General features: G+C 38.2%; 1 long non-coding RNA gene across 1 annotated transcript in view; it reads left to right on the forward strand.

The window, feature by feature from the left end:
- Positions 1-10,200, forward strand: part of LOC105740038 — a 29,442-nt gene extending 19,242 nt beyond the window's left edge. The window contains exon 3 of the long non-coding RNA XR_001116050.2: positions 10,002-10,200. This is a non-coding gene — a long non-coding RNA (uncharacterized LOC105740038). The remainder of the gene's footprint in view (positions 1-10,001) is intronic.
- Positions 10,201-17,987: the final 7,787 nt, after the last annotated feature.

A 17,987-nucleotide genomic window follows, 5' to 3' on the forward strand; every position in this document is an offset into this window, starting at 1 on the left:
GACACCACAAAACCATATCATTTAGTTTCAAAGGTTTTTCAAGTACCAATGTTGAAAATATAGCCTTGTTTTTAGAGTAATTTATTTTAATTCAAGTTTAATAAACTCAAGATGGGGATATGACTCAAGAACAATAAAATGTGTTTCTAAGCAAGCATATTAGATTATAATACAAAGAAAACATGTGAATAAAACCACAAAGAATACAGTTTTTAATCACAATATTTTATGGGCCCAGTTCTCCTTTTAGGGTATAGAGAATTATGTGCCCAGTTCCCATTAAATGTAAAAAAACAATTAATGCACAAAATCTCACCACACACTACAGTCAAAATGTGACTTGAGACCAAAGAGTTATTCCATTTATTGCATTGACCAAAACCTCATTTTGTTGTCCTGTACCTAGATGAAACTTTTCATGACCTCTTTACAGTAATAAAATACTCTGTCCTTTGACTCTATCTGTGGAGTCCTGTCTATTTCGCCACTTCTCAGTTCTGGTACTCCTAACCTACTTTATACTTTAGACACTTATTATCTGTTTCCTTTGTTCATTTATCCACTCATTTAGGAAAAAAAATTGATTGAATACCAAAGTCCAACCCCTCCCTAAGGGGAAAAAATAATGTATCAATCCGATTTCAGTTGACTACAATTTAAAGATGAGATGACACGTTCATCAGTAATTATATTCTGGGGTTTGGTATGATCTTTAGCTGTACAGAGCCAAGTTCCATAGGAATCCACCTGTGTAACCTCCACACAGATAATGAAAAGTTTTCATGGGCAGATGAAATGTAAGCTGGGCTTTTAAGACTATACAGCAAGACTAGAGACAGAGAAGGGAAGTCACTGTTGGTGGAAGAATACAAAAAAGAAGGAATTTTGAGGGGAGGAAAAAACATTAGCTAAGCTGCTAAAGCAGGAAAGTCCAGGAAGTGTTCTAGATAACAGAAACTAGTGAAGATTTTTGTGGGGATTCAGTAGCCAAGTAAAGGTAGAGGTGTATGAAATGATAGCTTCAAATTGGATAGTGTGGGCATCTGAATGCCAAAATGAATTAGCTAGAAATAATGGCATCCATAAGAAGCAAAATCCGGCAAAGCATGGTGGCTCATGCCTGTAATCGCAGCACTTTGGGAGGCTAAGGTGGGTAGATCACTTGAGGTCAGGAGTCCAAGACCAGGCTGGCCAACATGGTGAAACTCCATCTCTTTCTAAAAATGCAAAAATTAGCCAGGTGTGGTGGCACACTCTTGTAGCCCTAGCTACTTGGGAGGCTGAGGCATGAGAATCGCTTGAACATGGGAGGCAGAGGTTGCAGCGAGCCGAGATGGTGCCACTGCACTCCAGTCTCTGCGATAGAGCAAGACTCAGTCTCAGAAAGAAAAAAAAGAAGCAAAGTCTGATTGAAATGATAAATATATTTGTTGTTTTTCTAAGAAGAAGTCCAGAATGGCAGTCTCAAGGTGTGTCAACAGCTCCCCAGATTTCTGATGGACCAGAATCTTTCTTTCCACTTATGCTCTGCTATCCTTAGGAAATTTTAACCCATATTTATTTCCTCATGGTCATAAGATAGATGTGGAAGCTTCAGGCATTACATTTGTATTCAAAACAGGAAGTAGAAAAAACATAGCAACAACTACATATGTTTTTCTTATCAGAAAACCAAAGGCTTTCTCAAAATCCTTCAGTAGTTCTATCTCATTGTCCAAAAATGAGTCAGTGCCACTTGTAGTTGAAAGATAGGTAGAGAAAAAAAATCTATCTGCTTTCCAGCCTTTCTGGTGAGAATGTCAGTGAAGAAGTGCTGGGAAAGGCTGTTGCCCTAGCTAGCCAACCTGCCCAAGCTAGGGGGAACTGTATGGAACTTGTAGACAATAGGCAGTCATTAATTTTCAGAAGAGAAACAACACAGAGTAAAGCTATAATATGATTGATTCAATGGTGTTGTTGAAGAATGAATTAGAGAGCCGAGAGGCTAGAGGCAAAAAGAAACATTAAGAACGTGCTTCCTTTTAGACATGTTACGTTTGAAATTTTATTGAAAATATATCCATTGTTGAACTATATATACACATATATATGTACATATATACATATATAGTGTACATATAGCTACATAGATATATGTGTGTACATATACATACATATATATATATATCCCCATTGAAAATATATCCCAGGTGGGACAGAATTTGAAAGTATTCACAGTATTTGAAGAATTTGAAGGTAGGAATATGAGTTTCTGTTAACTTTTGTCTTCTGTCTTTGAGCAGCTTGAAATCACACTATGCCCACCACACTTTGCTGTAGGTGGGCAACACAGAACCAGTGTTATGGATGCTTACCTCTCTGGCTGCAGACATTTCCACCTGGATATTCCACTATAATTTCCCATTTATCACTTCAAAAATGGATTTAAATGGCCACTATGACTAAAATAATATATGGCTTAAGGCATATTTTTGTACTCTGTTGAAGCATTTCCATTATTAGAATGACTAGGAATTGCATTTGTATCTATTTTAGATAAACATAAAATAAACACGAGTAACTGTTAGGCCAAATTTGAATGGGAACAAATTTTAATCATTCTTTGTGCTATCCACAATTACAATATGTTTTCATTCAAAGATAACATTTTATTACATGCAGTGCAAAAATTGAGACCATGTTTATGCTTAAGTGACACAAGATACTTGCCATTAATTCTATTAAAAACATGGATAATTATGAAAGAGTTTGTTAAAATTTCCATATCACATTTTGAGTCTGGTTTGCAAATTTTAAAGAAATAAAAGTTATCATTTCTGTCCCATGAGTATGCCAGGTGTTAGAATGATGCGTGGAAGCAAAGAGTCTATTCTATCCCATCACTTACTCTTCTTGATCTGTTTATGCTATATAATCGGTAAAGGCTCCTTCCAATTGGTTTTAGATTGAGATGGAGATAATTAAGCAAGTAAGTAAGAAAAAGCTATGTTAGAATGGTTACAGGATCAGAAACCTGGCTTTCATAGTAAGTTATGATAGAATCTGATGCCTAAAATGTAATCTGTTGCAACCATGGCACAAAGGAGGCCATTGTTCCTACATCCTTAGTAGAGTAATGGGGGGAAGGCCCCGGAATCAGAATGTCTGTATTTTAATTATGGATCCATAGCTTACTGGCTCTGGGAAAATTAGTTAATATTTCTGGGCCGGACGCGGTGGCTCACGCCTGTAATCCCAGCACTTTGGGAGGCCGAGGCGGGCGGATCACGAGGTCAGGAGATCGAGACCACGGTGAAACCCCGTCTCTACTAAAAATACAAAAAAATTAGCCGGGCGAGGTGGCGGGCGCTGAGGCAGGAGAATGGCGTGAACCCCAGGGGGCAGAGCCTGCAGTGAGCCGAGATCGCGCCACTGCACTCCAGCCTGGGTGAAAGAGCGAGACTCCTTCTCAAAAAAAAAAAAAAAAAAAAAAAAAAAATTCTGTACCTTGGTTTCCTCATTAATTTAAAAGAGGATTACTGGGAGAGTTCAGTGAGATAATCCATACAAAGCACATGGAGTGGCACCTAAGCATGCTTCTGCTATTGTTGCTGCTGCTACTACTGCTATTATTACATTGCTACTACTATTACAACACTACTATTGTTACTACTATTATTACTGTTACTAATATACTGTTACTAGTATACTACTGTACTACTACTACTGTTACTCTTGTGACAACCAAGATGGAAATGTTTTCTTGATAGGCAAAGTAACAAAAAAGTCTCAAAATTTGTTTTTACAAAGATCTCAAATGATCTGGCTGGCAATGATCTCATGTGACCTGTAAACAGTATGTGGCAAAGTGAATCATTTCCTGAGCTTCAATTCACTTTCTTCTGTAGACCTCTAAAGACACTGCACTCTTTCGGTCTGCTTTTTCCGTGTATCACTGGCTGCCCCTTCTCAGTCTCCATTCCTGGTTCTTCTTCTTCTTGAACTCCCAGTACACTGAAACATTAGCATGAACTTTAGTATGAGTGCATTCTTTCCAGATCTCAATTCATGGTCGTTTCCTTTATCTTTAGTCATGCCTGAAGTGATATTGTTTGGTCCCATCATTTTAAATATCAGCTATAATCTGATGACTCCAGCCTGAAACTGTCTCTCAAATTTTACCCTCAATATCAAACTGCCTATATCACATTCCTACCCATATATCTAGCAGACATGTCAAGTAACGTGATCAAAATTCAATTCCTGATCTTCTCTCAAAAATCTCTTCCACATACAATCTCCCCTTAATCTGGGCACAGCAACTCCATCATTCTAGGGGCTCAGGCTGAAAACCTCAGACCCATCCCTGCCTCCTCTCCTTTCCTCCTTTTCATGCCATACCTATCTATCAAGAAATCCTGTTGCATCAACCTTGAAAATGGGTAAAAGCTCTGACCGAGTCACACCCCCTCCACCTCCCACCCTAGTCTGCAACCACTGTCTCCCACCAGGACATCAGAAAAGGCCTTGATGGAGATAGTTTACCAATAAATTACCTCAGTTATTCTCCTTGCTATATCACACTCCTTTGTAATGTGATTTTTATAGCTTCTCCTATCAGGACATGGAATTTATTCCTCTAACCCTTCACCCTGCATAAATCCCATGTCTTGCTTCGACTAATAGAATACACCTCAAGTAATCCCAGCACTTTGGGAGGCCGAGGCAGGTGGATCACCTGAGGTTGGGAGTTCGAGACCAGCCTGACCAACATGGAGAAACCCCATCTCTACTAAAAATACAAAATTAGCCAGTCATGGTGGCACATGCCTGTAATTCCAGCTACTCAGGAGGCTGAGACAGGAGAATCGCTTGAACCCAGGAGGTGGAGGTTGTGGTGAGCTGAGATCGTGCCATTGCACTCCAGCCTGGGCAACAAGAGTGAAATTCCATCTCAAAAAAAAAAAAAAAAAAAAAACACCCCTCAAGTGATGCCATGCTAGCTTTGAGCCTAGGTCTCAAGAGACCTTGCATACCTCTGTGCATTCTCTTGAAATTCTGCTGCCACTGAGTGAATAAGCACATGGCCTGGTCACCCTTATTTTCCAAGCCAATTGTACCCAGCTTCCTGAAGCAGAGCCTCCTAGCTGATCTGCAGCTGGCTGTGGAGACCAGTAGAATGACCTGCCTGAGCCGATCTTAATTTGTCCATCCCCCCAAAATAATGACTTTTGCTTTGAGCAACTAAAATCTGGGGTGGTGTGTTACTCAGCAATAGCTAGTGGACACATCTTCCTAACTCATCTCCCTGCTACTGCCTTTGCCCACTAAAGTCTATTCTCAGCATAGCAGGCAGGAAGGACTTAAAAAAAAACACCATCAGAATTATGTCACTCTTTTGCTCAAAACTTAAAACAGCTCACCTTACAGTGGCCTACAAGGCTCTAATTCATTTGGCTTCTTGTTACTGCTCTGCCCACGTCTCCTGTTAATCAACCTTTTGTGCTCTCCATTCCAGCCACAGTGCCTCCCTGCTATTTTGAACACATCAGGAACACTCCTGCCTGAGGACCTTTGCCCCAAGTGTTCCTGGCGGTTGCTCTGCCTTAAACGCTCTTTCTTTAGATAGCCCCTTGGTAAGTCTCCTGATATCTTTCAGTCTTTTCTCAAACCTCACCTTCCCAATGAGGCCTCCCCATTTCAAAAGACCAGTCTGATCCCCATTTCTAGCCTTTCCAGCTCACTTTATCCTGTTCTTTTTCGTTTTTTTCACACCTATCCTCTTCTAATGTATCACACAATTTACCTAATTCTTATGTTTATTATTTATTGTATGTTTCTCTGCATGAGTCAGAGTTCTCCAGAGAAATGAAACCAATAGCAATAGGACATGTGTGTGTGTGTATATGTATATATGTGTGTATACGTATGTGTGTGCATATATATGTGTGTATATATGTGTGCATATATGTGTATATATGTGTGCATATGTGTGTGTATATATACACACACATATATATGTATACACACACACACACACATCCTGTTGCTATTGGTTTCATTTCTCTGGAGAACCCTGACTATATATACACACACGCACACACACACACACAAATATATATTTATTTTAAATAAATGTGTGTTTTTGTGTGTATATATACACACATACATATATACACACACTTATATAAAATAAATAAATACGTGTGTGTGCATATATATGTATATTTACTTATTTATATGTATACGTATTTATATTTATTTATATGTATATTTATTTTTTATATGTATGTATTTGTACATATTTATATATGTATATATATTTATATATGTATATATATTTATATATATTTTTATATATATATACACACATTTACTTATCTTAAGGAATTACCTCACATTATTATGGGGACTGGCAAGTTTACATTCTGCAAGGCAGACTGGCAGTCCAGAGATACAGGAAGAATTGATGTTCAGCTTAAGTCTGAAGGCAGTTTGGAGAAAAAAATTCCCTCTTCTGTAGAGGGCCTCAGTCTTTTTCTCTGAAGGCCTTCAACTGATTGGATGGGCCCACTCTCATTATGACAGGTCATCTGCTTTACTCTAAGTCTACTGATTTAAATGTTCATCCCACCAAAAAATACCTTCACAGCAACATCTAGACTGGCATTCGACCAAATATCTGTGTACCACGGCCTACCCAAAGTGACACATAAAATTAGCCATCACATTCTCTTTACCAAAATATAATCTCTTTGAGAAAAAAAATCTTTATTTTGTTCCTTAATATATCCCAAGTGTCTAGAACTATGCCTAGCATATGGTTAGCAGATATGTCAAATGAATCAATGAAGTAATGATTGAACCTTAAAAAACAAAAGTAAAACCCAACAGGAATATTGTGAGAGTGGCTGGAGACTGGTGGGGTCAGTGCAGAAGGGCCCCTGAAGGATGTGTGTTCTACACATAGTTTTGAAAGGAGGATGGGATATAATTTGGCAGAAGAAGGAGAGGAAAAACTCCAGGAAATCAGAATGATGCATATGTTGGCTCAAAATGAAGAGAAAGCAAACAAAGTGTGCCCTCTAAGATAACCACAGCTTATGTCAATAAGAAGGACATTTTTCAATTATTCCTGAAAAACTAAACACTTCCTTATTATCTGTTGAAATTCCAATGCATCATTTATCTGTCTATAATAGTCAAAAACTGTGGTCTCTGGAACATTTGAACTTTTTCTAAGTGAAATAAAGCATTTATACAAAGCATATGCATGCAACATAACCTTCAATTGTGATTTCCTTGTATGTACCCCCAATAAGACCACTACAAATAGAAAAAGCCATTCCTTAGATCAAACCAGCACTTACAAGTCAAATTCAATTTAATGACAGTATTACAAGTATCAGCCAAACCTGGGCCATTTTCTGCATGACATGCAGAATCTCTGGAGCAGACCTCCTGCCAAATTTACTCAGGTATAATATCTGACACCGATGAGGGCCTGGGAGACTCCCAGGCACCTATTATTTCTACTAAAATCTAAAACTACAGATTGCCTGGAGAAGATGTTTTTAAAAATAATTACTTCTCATTGTAGTTAATTTAACCAATGTCACAAAAATCATCTCTGGAAACTGTCTATTTAGGAATCTCTCTACCTAAATATCTACCTATCTTTCTCTATTTACCATGCTCCAGTGTTTTGCACACTTTATCCCTCAGCATCCAAATTCTAATATAAACGCAAGTCGTCCCTCTGCTCCTTGAGTCAAAGTCAGAACGGAGTGCTTGCTAGATTCAGAGTAAGAAGAGCCTACTCATCAATGACACATCAATTCAAACTGCTCTTCAAATTCAAGTGGCTATAAACCTCTCTATGACCACAGTTTAGAAAGTGGTATTGGCCAGGCGCAGTGGCTCACGCCTCTTATCCCAACACTTTGGTAGGCCAAGGTGGGCGGATCACTAGAGGTCAGGAGTTCGAGATCAGCCTGGCCAACATGGTGAAACCCCGTCTCTACTAAAATACAAAAATTAGCCAGGCGTGGTGGCACACACCTGTAGTCCCAGCTATTAAGGAGGCTGAGGCAGGAGAACAGCTTGAACCTGGGAGGCGGAGGTTGCAGTGAGTCGAGATCGCACCACTGCACTCCAGCCTAGGCAGCAGGGTGAGTGAGACTCTATCAAAAAAAAAAAAAAAAAGAAAGAAAGAAAGAAAAAAAGTGGTCTTTACTTTGTATGCTTTTGGGAGACTGCAAAAGCCCTAATCTTTTCACAGGATAAACTGCCAGAATTGTACCTAACATGTGAGAATAAAAATCTGCAAAGTCAGGGTGTCCAGGAAAGGCAACATCTTAGAATATTTGCAGTCCTCTTTTCTCCAGCAGTACGTAATACTGGGCCAGATTATAAGACTATGGCAGAACTATTTTTTAACAAGATATAACAGCCATTCCTTTATGCACTTATTAGACATTTGTATTTAAACTATCTGCAGATTTTTATTTAAAAATCTAAATGTTAATACAAAACCTATACTCAAACACTAATTCTGAACTTAAGTACTTACACTTTGACTCAAGGTGAGAAGGTGAGTATAAATGCAGGCAAGACACATTGAAATTTATTTTCAATATTGATTTACTCAAGTAAATTTAAAACATATTTCACAGGGTTGATTAGCATCATCTACTAATGATTAGCAACTATTTTATTGCTAACTGAGGGAAGCAACACTAAGCATTCTAGTGCAAGCAGGTATTCAAGTGGCTACGGAGAAAAATTTTTGTAAATCAATGAAAATTTTAGTGTATATCAGTAGTGTATACGAAGTGTTAGCTATTCATTTCCAACAGCATAAGCCAAGTTTATCCCAGAATCTCTATAAACTCAAGATATACTTTTCTGATCCTCTGAGTTGTCTGAGCTATTAAGATAAATTTCTGTGTGGCTTTTGCAATTCAACTCCATCTTATATGGTTGATTACCTAGTACTAGAGTCAGAAAAATAAAGCTCTGGAAAGAAAAAAGTAAAAGAAATCATGTCTAAATTATTCATCTTATAAAGAAGGGGGAAATGATGAGCATTTTATTGTTGGCACTTATAAGTTTTCTCTTCTTTTTCTTAGATCTTAATTTGCTTGATGCCAGACTTCAACCCTGATAATTCTCTTGCTGGAAATTTGTTCTGTGTAATGAAAGAATATCACCAATAGTCTTTGATAAATAATTTACAGGCTCACAACCTCTTATTGTATAATTTGTAGCTAGGTAGCTTCTCCACCCAACAACCTTCTGAAAAGCAGAAACCTCTTTAGCAGACCCTGTCTAGATATTCACTGTGAATTTCTTCCAAGTTAACTTGTGTTTGGATTAGTACATGCAACTAACCTAACTTTCACCTAAAGTTGGATTGATGCTGGGTATTTCGTCTCCTTTTTGGGCAGTTTTAGGAAAGCAAAATAAAAAATTTTATAATGGCTGGGAGTAGTGATTTTTCTGAAACACTTTACCCCATTAAGAAAATAATATGGGCTGGGCGTGGTGGCTCACGCCTGTAATCCCAAAAACCTTGGAAGGCCAAGGCAGGCAGACCGCCTGAGGTCAGGAGTTCGAGACCAGCCTGGCCAATATGGCGAAACCCTGTCTCTAGTAAAAATATAAAAATTAGCTGGACATGATGGCAGGTGCCTGTAATCCCAGCTACTCAGGAGGCTGAGGCAGGAGAATCGCTTGAACCCTCCCCAGACCTATCCTAAGTGGTTGAAGAAGGAAGAGCATTCATGATGCTACACAAAACATCTTAACATAATTTACCCTGCACTTGGGCTCCAGTTAAGAAAAACAGAAAAGGTAAAGCTGTATTTTAAATTCATCTACTCCATAGAAATGCAACTAACTTGATTCTCATAGTGGAAAAAAAGAGGTAGTGAACTAATCTATACCATCCAGTTGATCACAGAATGCAGAAGTTTCAATGGTCCTTATATATTATTTACTTTAATCTCTTCATTTTTCAGATGCTAAAAGTGAAACCTGGAGGTGTGATATAAGATGTCCAAAGTCACACAGTAAGTGAGTTGCAGAACTACAGCTTCAAATAATAGTTCTAAAGACAGTCTCTTAATTCATCATTATTTATTGATTATGTATATGCCTTACACTGTCACAGAGAATATAGCTTTAAGTATATGTAATTTAGTATTGCATTTTAAATGCTGTCTGTCTTATTGATTGCACTCATGCTGTGCAAGTGAAAAATAATACAAGAATAAGGTAAAACCCCAGTATGTGAAGTAACCTTTTTATTTTCTCAAAGTATAAACAAGAGCTGCCAACAAAGGAGTAAAAATAAGAGAAACTAAAGGCAACAAATAACACCCACTAAATTATTGATAGTTTAAATAAGAACCCAGAGATTCAAACAGCCCATGCTCCTGCTCCTTAGTGCACCTGCCTGTTTTGCAGGCAGAGGGCAGAAATAATAATATCTACTATAGTGTAAGAATGCAACAATGACCATTTCTGGCCCAAGAAAACGTAAAAAATTTGGAATTTAAAATATAGAATGTTTAGATTCAACATGTCTTATTGATATTTAAAGATTTAAAAGGGTCATCCATGAATCCACAGGAGTATTAAAGAATCATTCCATCTAGCCTTGATTCTGAAATATTCTATTTATTTTGAGAGATAATCCATACAGTTCTTTTCTGTAGAAGCCCTTCTTTTTGGATACTCCATCTGTCAAGTCATCTCAGTAGAAATGTATTCAACAAACGTTGGTTGCCTACCACATCAAGAACTGCTGGGTGCTGCTGGAGAAATAAAGATGGTTGGGATAGCCTCCAGCCCTGAGGATTAGATAATCTAGTTAGGAGAGATGAAGGAGTATAGAAATGCTTAGCTAACTACGATTCAAGTCACCTGGAACCCTTTCTAGAACTAAATGGGCTGTAGTTTTTTTCCTCCATAAGTCAATGTAACTTCATATTTTTAACTATGTAAGCTAAATAGAAGGTAAAATAAAAGTACAAATACAGTATTATGATATTATCCAAAACAATGCCCAATAGACATCACAGTATTTTTTTTCTGTCCCTATGTCTGTCTTTTACATCATTTTGTTGTCAGCCAAGTCCTAAATGTATCTAGAAAACAACATTCTAGGGAATAGAAACCACTTGGTTTTAAAGCACATCAGGAAGAAAATGGCATTTTCATATAACTAAATGTTGAATTTTACTTAATGAAGCATAACTTCTTTGAGCAGTTAAATATTCAGAGATTTTAATTTTGGGGTTAGACTAAGTTTTTACATCAGAGGGTGCAGTGTAAGGTAGTCAGACTCTAAGCCAGACCCAAGTTGAAGTCCAGTTCTTCTATTACATGTCTGACTTGAGCAAATCTCTTAACTTATAACTTCTTGGAGATTTAGTTTCCTTATCCAGATAGTAAGACCCCTCGTGGGGGTTGCAAGGACAAGTAAATAGAAGGTATTAAATAAATAGAACCTATTCCATTGAATTTACTTCCACAAAACTCTAAAGGCAATACCAGGTAGAAAAAAGTTTCTTTTGTAGAAGGAAAAGAATGAATTTTAAATGTCTTTCCATCTTCACACCACCAACCCCAACCAGAGTAAATGAGTGACAGTAAAACCTGAGGATGAAAACTCGCACCAGGACCATAGTCTGCATTCTCTGAGACTTCTGAAGCTATGTGCTATTTCTGTCAATACCACTATCATTATGAAATGGCTCCCTTCCCCTCCTCCTCCACTCTCATACCAACTGGGTTTATCTTTTTCCTTTCTCCTCCTTTCCTATCTTCCTTTAGGCTTTCCAATAGCACATAACTGGGACCTGGGAACATTTTCTGTTACTTGCTTGGGAATAAAACATTTATTGGCCTTAGCAGAAATCTCAAGACTCTGCTTTCTGAGTCTATGATAAATACCCCTGAACATTCAGTTGGTTAATCGTTGGAGCAGGACTGTCATTTATCCTTATTTTTCCTGAGTCCCTCTGGCCTTTGGTTACTTTGAGAAAGCTGATGCATCCATCCATCATCTGCAGCTTTGCTGAAAGTGTTCTAATGAGACAGAGCGTACTAGGTCAATTACATGGGTTGCATCTTTCTCATTGCTGTAGTCACAGTTTTCCTTAAAAAAAAAAAAAGAAATGAAAATAAAAGAGAAAAAAAAATCCAAAATAAAGTCCTGTTGAATTTAGCTCCCCAGGATTCATGAGTTGTTCAGAGGTGGCTTGTAGTCCAGCCTTCATATTTCAGAACTGTAGGGAGATGAGCTCAATTCCTGATCTCTCACATGGCATGTGCTGCAATACTTTGGCACAGACCCCCATGATCCGCTTGAAGTGGGAAGCATTAGTCTTTAATTAGTCTTTAAGCTTTTATCTTTAATTTGCCCTTTCATGACACTTTAATGTGATCCTTGTGTTTTTATATGAATTAAAATTTATAAATATAAAGCTTCACTCATGAGGCCCTTTGTTTTCCTATCAGCTGGAAGAGAGAATCTGAGTAATTTAGCAAGGCGAGGTTTGTTTAGCTGGAATGAAAAGGGAAGTGGTCAAAGATGAAATTGTTTAATTCTTTCTCACCAAGTAACTGCAGAATTACAGATGTCTCTTGAATGCAATAAATTAATTTCAGTCATTCTGCTTATTTGTATACACGTTGCCAAAGTAAAAGCTTAATCCAAAAATTAATGATTTGAGAATCCATTGGGTATTCTTCTGGGCCTAGTCCAATTATTAATTTTTTTATGCGAACACCAAAACTCTCCTACAGTATGATATGTAGCCAACTGAGTGATTGACTAGTAGCTAATGCATATCAAGGAACAGTTAAACTTGCAGCTTTAAGCTAAGGCAAAGTTCAGCTAATTAGCTTCAGTCATCTTTAAATGTAATTAAGTCTACTGGGCTCCAGTTATGTGGAACCAGAAACTAGAAAGGCTGGGTTTTTCAATGGAAATAACAACTGGTTATAATCCACAGGCAAAAGTAATGAAAATATTCAAGGGAAGAAACTTTTTGTTAAAAAGAATCAGATGTCATGTTATTGACTGTTTAAAAAGTACAACAAACTGTTTTATAATATGCCAAATAGTACCCACTATGTAAATTAATAAAAGCACCACAAATTAGTTTGGGGGGAATCTGATTAGGACAGGAGTTGAAAATAATGTGCACTTCGCCAATAGATTTACTCTTCATCATAGCATCCTTTATATCTATATCCATTCTGCTTGATAGGAGACACCCACTGTTCTTGAAGCTCAGTGTGCCACCAGGCAAACTCTATTGGAGCATTGCTGCAACACAAAGTCCTAAAATTCCTGCTGTAGAACTGGAAGAAGCACGTTGTGACAGCTTTTCATTTGCCCCCTGCTTAATTCTCTTAGGATAATACTTATAATTATTTTATGTAGGGAAGGCCTTTTGTCCCCATAGTAATTTTTATCATGCCAACATCTAGCACCATCGGTCCACCCTTCTCCTATTTGCTCAGGTCAGACAAGAGAAGACTGCAAGTGTCTGGCCTGCAAATTGTCCTCTTAGTAACAAAATTCTATATGTATGTAAGTAGAAATTTTGTATCTATTGGTTTTTCAACAAAATTACTCCAATTTTACAAAATTCCTGCATACAGAGAAGGAAGTTCTTGCTTGCATTACTGATATGGTTTGGCTGTGTCCCCACCCAAATCTCATCTTGAATTGCAGCTCCCATAATTCCCACATGGGAGGGACCTGGTGGGAGATAATTGAATCGTGGAGGCCGTTTCCACCACACTGTTCTCCTGGTAGTGAATAAGTCTCGTGAGATCTGATGGTTTTATAAGGGGTTGCCTTTTTGCTTGACTCTCATTCTCTCTTGTCTGCCACCATGTTAAGACATGCCTTTTCCTTCTGCCATGATTGTGAGGCCTTCCCGGCCATGTGGAACTGTGAGTCCATTAAACCTCCTTTTCTTTGTAAATTACCCAGTCTCAGGTGTGTCTTTATCCGCAGTGTGAAAACAGACTAATGCAATTACCAAGTGATTAAGGAAATATTGACAGGTTTGGATATCATTATGACCACGATACAATTTTAGAGTTTAGAAGCATAAGGCTCTAATGTTGATGAAGTAAAGCTTTATTAAGGCTCTTGCTTGGTTCTCTTGGAAAGACATTCTACTTGATATGTCTTGATTTTCCATCCGTAACATGATGTAAGTTATAAATTTTGAGTCTTTAGAAAGAATGGTTTGAGGAATTTTTTTGTGGTCATCTTAATAGTAAAAACTGCAAGGACTGAATTTCGCTCTGGGGTCAAAATGGTGTGGGAGAATGGTGATGAGTAGGAAATCTCAGAGGTAAGGGAGGCTGAGGAAACCAAAACCACTTGGGAATTAGACACACTTAAAAAGGCTTTGAATTCCACAGACTATGGAATGTGGAAGGCTCAAGCAGCACGGGGCCTTCCACTGACATCTGAGTCACACTGATTGACATACCATTGGCACACTGCTACTGCTGTCTTTGGGAGACTTAAGGAAAAATGGCAATTTTGCACTTTGACTAGTTAGAAAAGGAGATCAGCACATTCCTGGTGGCTTGGAGTAGCGGGAAGCGGTGGTACTGTTTTGGTCTGTTACAGAGCTCATGTGCTGCCCTGGAGCAATGCCAACCCCTTCATCTGAGTCAGACTTAAAGTTATTCAGCAAATATATTCTCTTCACATGTGTATGATTCTTTCAACTTCTCTTCACATGTGTATGATTCTTTCTTTAATAAGGTAGGGCTAAATACCAGATGGATTTCCTATTATACCTTAGCTGCCAGGATGCTTAAAAAGCTCAATTACTATCATCACTCTGGGTGTCATCAGCATCTATGCTGAGAGTTGTTCAACATCTCTTGCCTTCCTTAGCTGAAACAGTTTTCAAATTTGCTGCACTTCAGCACTGAGTACCCGGACTGGTGAGCCATAAAAGGCTCTACTCCACTGTATACTATTGCATCAAGGTAGGCATTGCCCTCAGCTGGAACTGAATGACCTATGAAAGTGTAAACTCTGGCATATCAGCATCTGCGTATAACCTCTCATCCCTCCATCTCTCTTACTCTCTAGCTCCCAAAGCGCTTGGTCTTAGGTATCTGGAACCTCACTTTTCTTCCCAGTCACTTCCTCATTGTTTTCCTTCCTTCCTTTCCACCATAATGAATCACACTATAATCTGACTTGCTAGGACCCTGAACATTCTTCATTCTTGCCCCATTTTTTCCTCTACAGAGGAAAAGGAATGTTCAGGACCCTGAACATTCTTGCCCCATTTTTTCCTCTACACCCACTCTGAAAACCTTTACTTTTATATCAGTTTTTAGGCCAGCCCAATGGTGTGTACTATCATCCCTGTCCCTGTGAAAGTCAATCACCACCAAAGAAAATGCACATAAATCAAATTGACTAGTAGTGCCAATGCAAATTTGGGGACTTCAACCTTGACTTGGCTTCGGCATTGAGCACTTCTTGATGATCTTTGTGCACATGGTTGGCTCTCTTTCTCATTTTTCCAAAGCAGCTATTTCAAACCTTCATTATTTTCTTCTTTATGCACCACCTTATCTGTTCTTTTCCCAGACAAGTATGATGCTTTAAAGCTCAATTTATGCTCTTCATATTGCCTTCTTTAATTCTCAATCATATTTCAACTCCCCCGTGCTTTAGTACTCTTTGAAATTGCTCTAGATAAAATTTTTAATGTGCTCTTTGCTGCTAAAATGAATGAATATTTTCAAATCCCCATCTTACTGCATTTTTGTACTCTTCCTTATGAAGCTGTCCTGCCCCTGACTCTTCAGTTATTTTTTCTTTTTATTATTATTATTTATTATTATTATTATTATACTTTAAGTTTTAGCATATCAGTTATTTTTTTTTTCTATCTAACTGCATCTTCTTAGCCTCCCTTTAGAACTACTCCTCCTTTGCCTTCCCTTTAGCTATTGTTATTCCCTAGGCATGGTCGTCTTTTCTTCCCTTGCTCGTATGCCAAAAGCATACTAACCCTACATCAGTAAGTACCAAGTCTGTACAACAAATCTACCCTTCTTCTCTAGGCTCCAGACCCATACATCTCACAATCCATTGGAGATACAGGATGGTCTCTCTTGCTAACAAGAGTAGTTAGTTCAGCCTTGAGAGCTCATGTCCTTGGGCTCTTACATAGCTTTCATCATTACCAACATGGCTACTCCATTCACTTGTCCATTATGACAGCATTGGGGTGGCTTATGACAGAAACTGGCTGATACCTACTGCCAAGTCATTTTGATTACCTGATAATTTAGTGCCTCTTCAGTGAGAGATGCTTCCTGCTAGATACTAACATGAGATACTTTATATCCACTTCTATATGTCCACTTGTCTCCAGCTTAAAACTTTCTTATTTCCAGGCTCCTGAGGACTGAACCAAACCATCTCACACTGTAAGTATGTCCATGTGTACGACATATATTCTAACCTCAGGCTACTTATCTTTCCACTCAAATTAGATAACCAGGTCTACTGCTAGAAGCTCTGTCCATTATAAAAATTTCTCTTTTGAGGCTGTAGTGTAGTCACCACCTGTGTTTGACTTATACTCACATTCCTAATCTGACCAAGTTTAAGCTTTTTATTTTCCTTCATTTCCTGGTCACATGGGATTCCCCTATAGGTATAAATAGAGGTAGGCACAGGTGCAACAGCAGTAGATGACATGGAAATCTGGGCTACTTGCTCACGATGTTTGCATTTCTCTTATTGGTCCTACTTGTCCTTTATCTGGGAGGCACCACTCATACTAATATTGTGGAGACACCACAATATTAAGATTGGTGTTGGGCCTACTTGACTTGAGGGTTTGATGGGTTTGACAATACTCGTGAGAGTAGTTCTGGTGACATGGTCTGGTGCTTTGTCTCTACCAGGGCTCCACTGCACACCTGAAGCTGTCTGTGAAAGGTATATAATTTCACACTGCAGATGGCATGGCTTTGCTCCAGAACCCAACAGATCTACATGATGATTACCCCATTCAAGATTGCCATAAAATCCAGACAGTGTATTTTCCCACCAGCTATATTTCTAATAACATAATGTCTTACAGATCATATGATCAGAGCAATAGATCTGCTTATTTTGCAACTGAGAACTGATGAAGAGCCTTTTCCTGTTCTAGACCCCCTCTTAAATCTAGCAGTCTGTAGTTTCATTCAATGTATTAGTTGAAGCTGTGTTAATAAGAGTGGTGTTCTACCTTTAAAATGCAAAGAGGTGTACTAAACATTCCTTTTTGGGGGAGGAGAGTGAAATAAGCAATTATGTGTCTATTAATTTTGTGTTTTTGAAGAGGATGTTCCAGCATTCCCCAGACTATTATATATCTAAAATAGTGGTGTGTCTCTGAATTTTTATACATTTTATCACCCTCCCTCCAGAGTGCATGTATCTTATGAACATCTCTGATGTACTCCCACTTTGTGCTCATTTGGTACAATTAGCATGACATCACTGATGTGATGTTCTGCAGGACATCCAGTAAACCCAGGTCTCTGGACCATGCAGAAGAGTTGATTTAGTCCTGAGACAAGACAAAAGATATAAATTGTGGCTTTTTCCAAATGAATCCAAACTTATTCTGAACTTCTTTTCTGATAGGGATGAAAAATAATGCATTCACCAAATCAATGGCAAATTAATCTGTTCGTCGGTTTGTGTTAATCTGCTCTGGTAAAGATACTATAACTGGCACAATAATTTCAATGGGGACTACTGTTTTGCAGGTTTCATAGTAGTCTACTCTTATCCTCCAGGATCTGTCTTATTTTTGGAGGATCAGACTCTTGAATTAAACAGGCTTATGATAGGAACCATAACCATTGCATCTTTTAAGCTTTTAGGGGTAGCATTGGTGCTATGGTTTGAGTGTGTTTCCCAGATTTTATGTGTT

The sequence above is a fragment of the Nomascus leucogenys genome, chromosome 7b (genome assembly GCF_006542625.1).
Source record: "Nomascus leucogenys isolate Asia chromosome 7b, Asia_NLE_v1, whole genome shotgun sequence".
Taxonomy (NCBI): Eukaryota; Metazoa; Chordata; class Mammalia; order Primates; family Hylobatidae; genus Nomascus; species Nomascus leucogenys.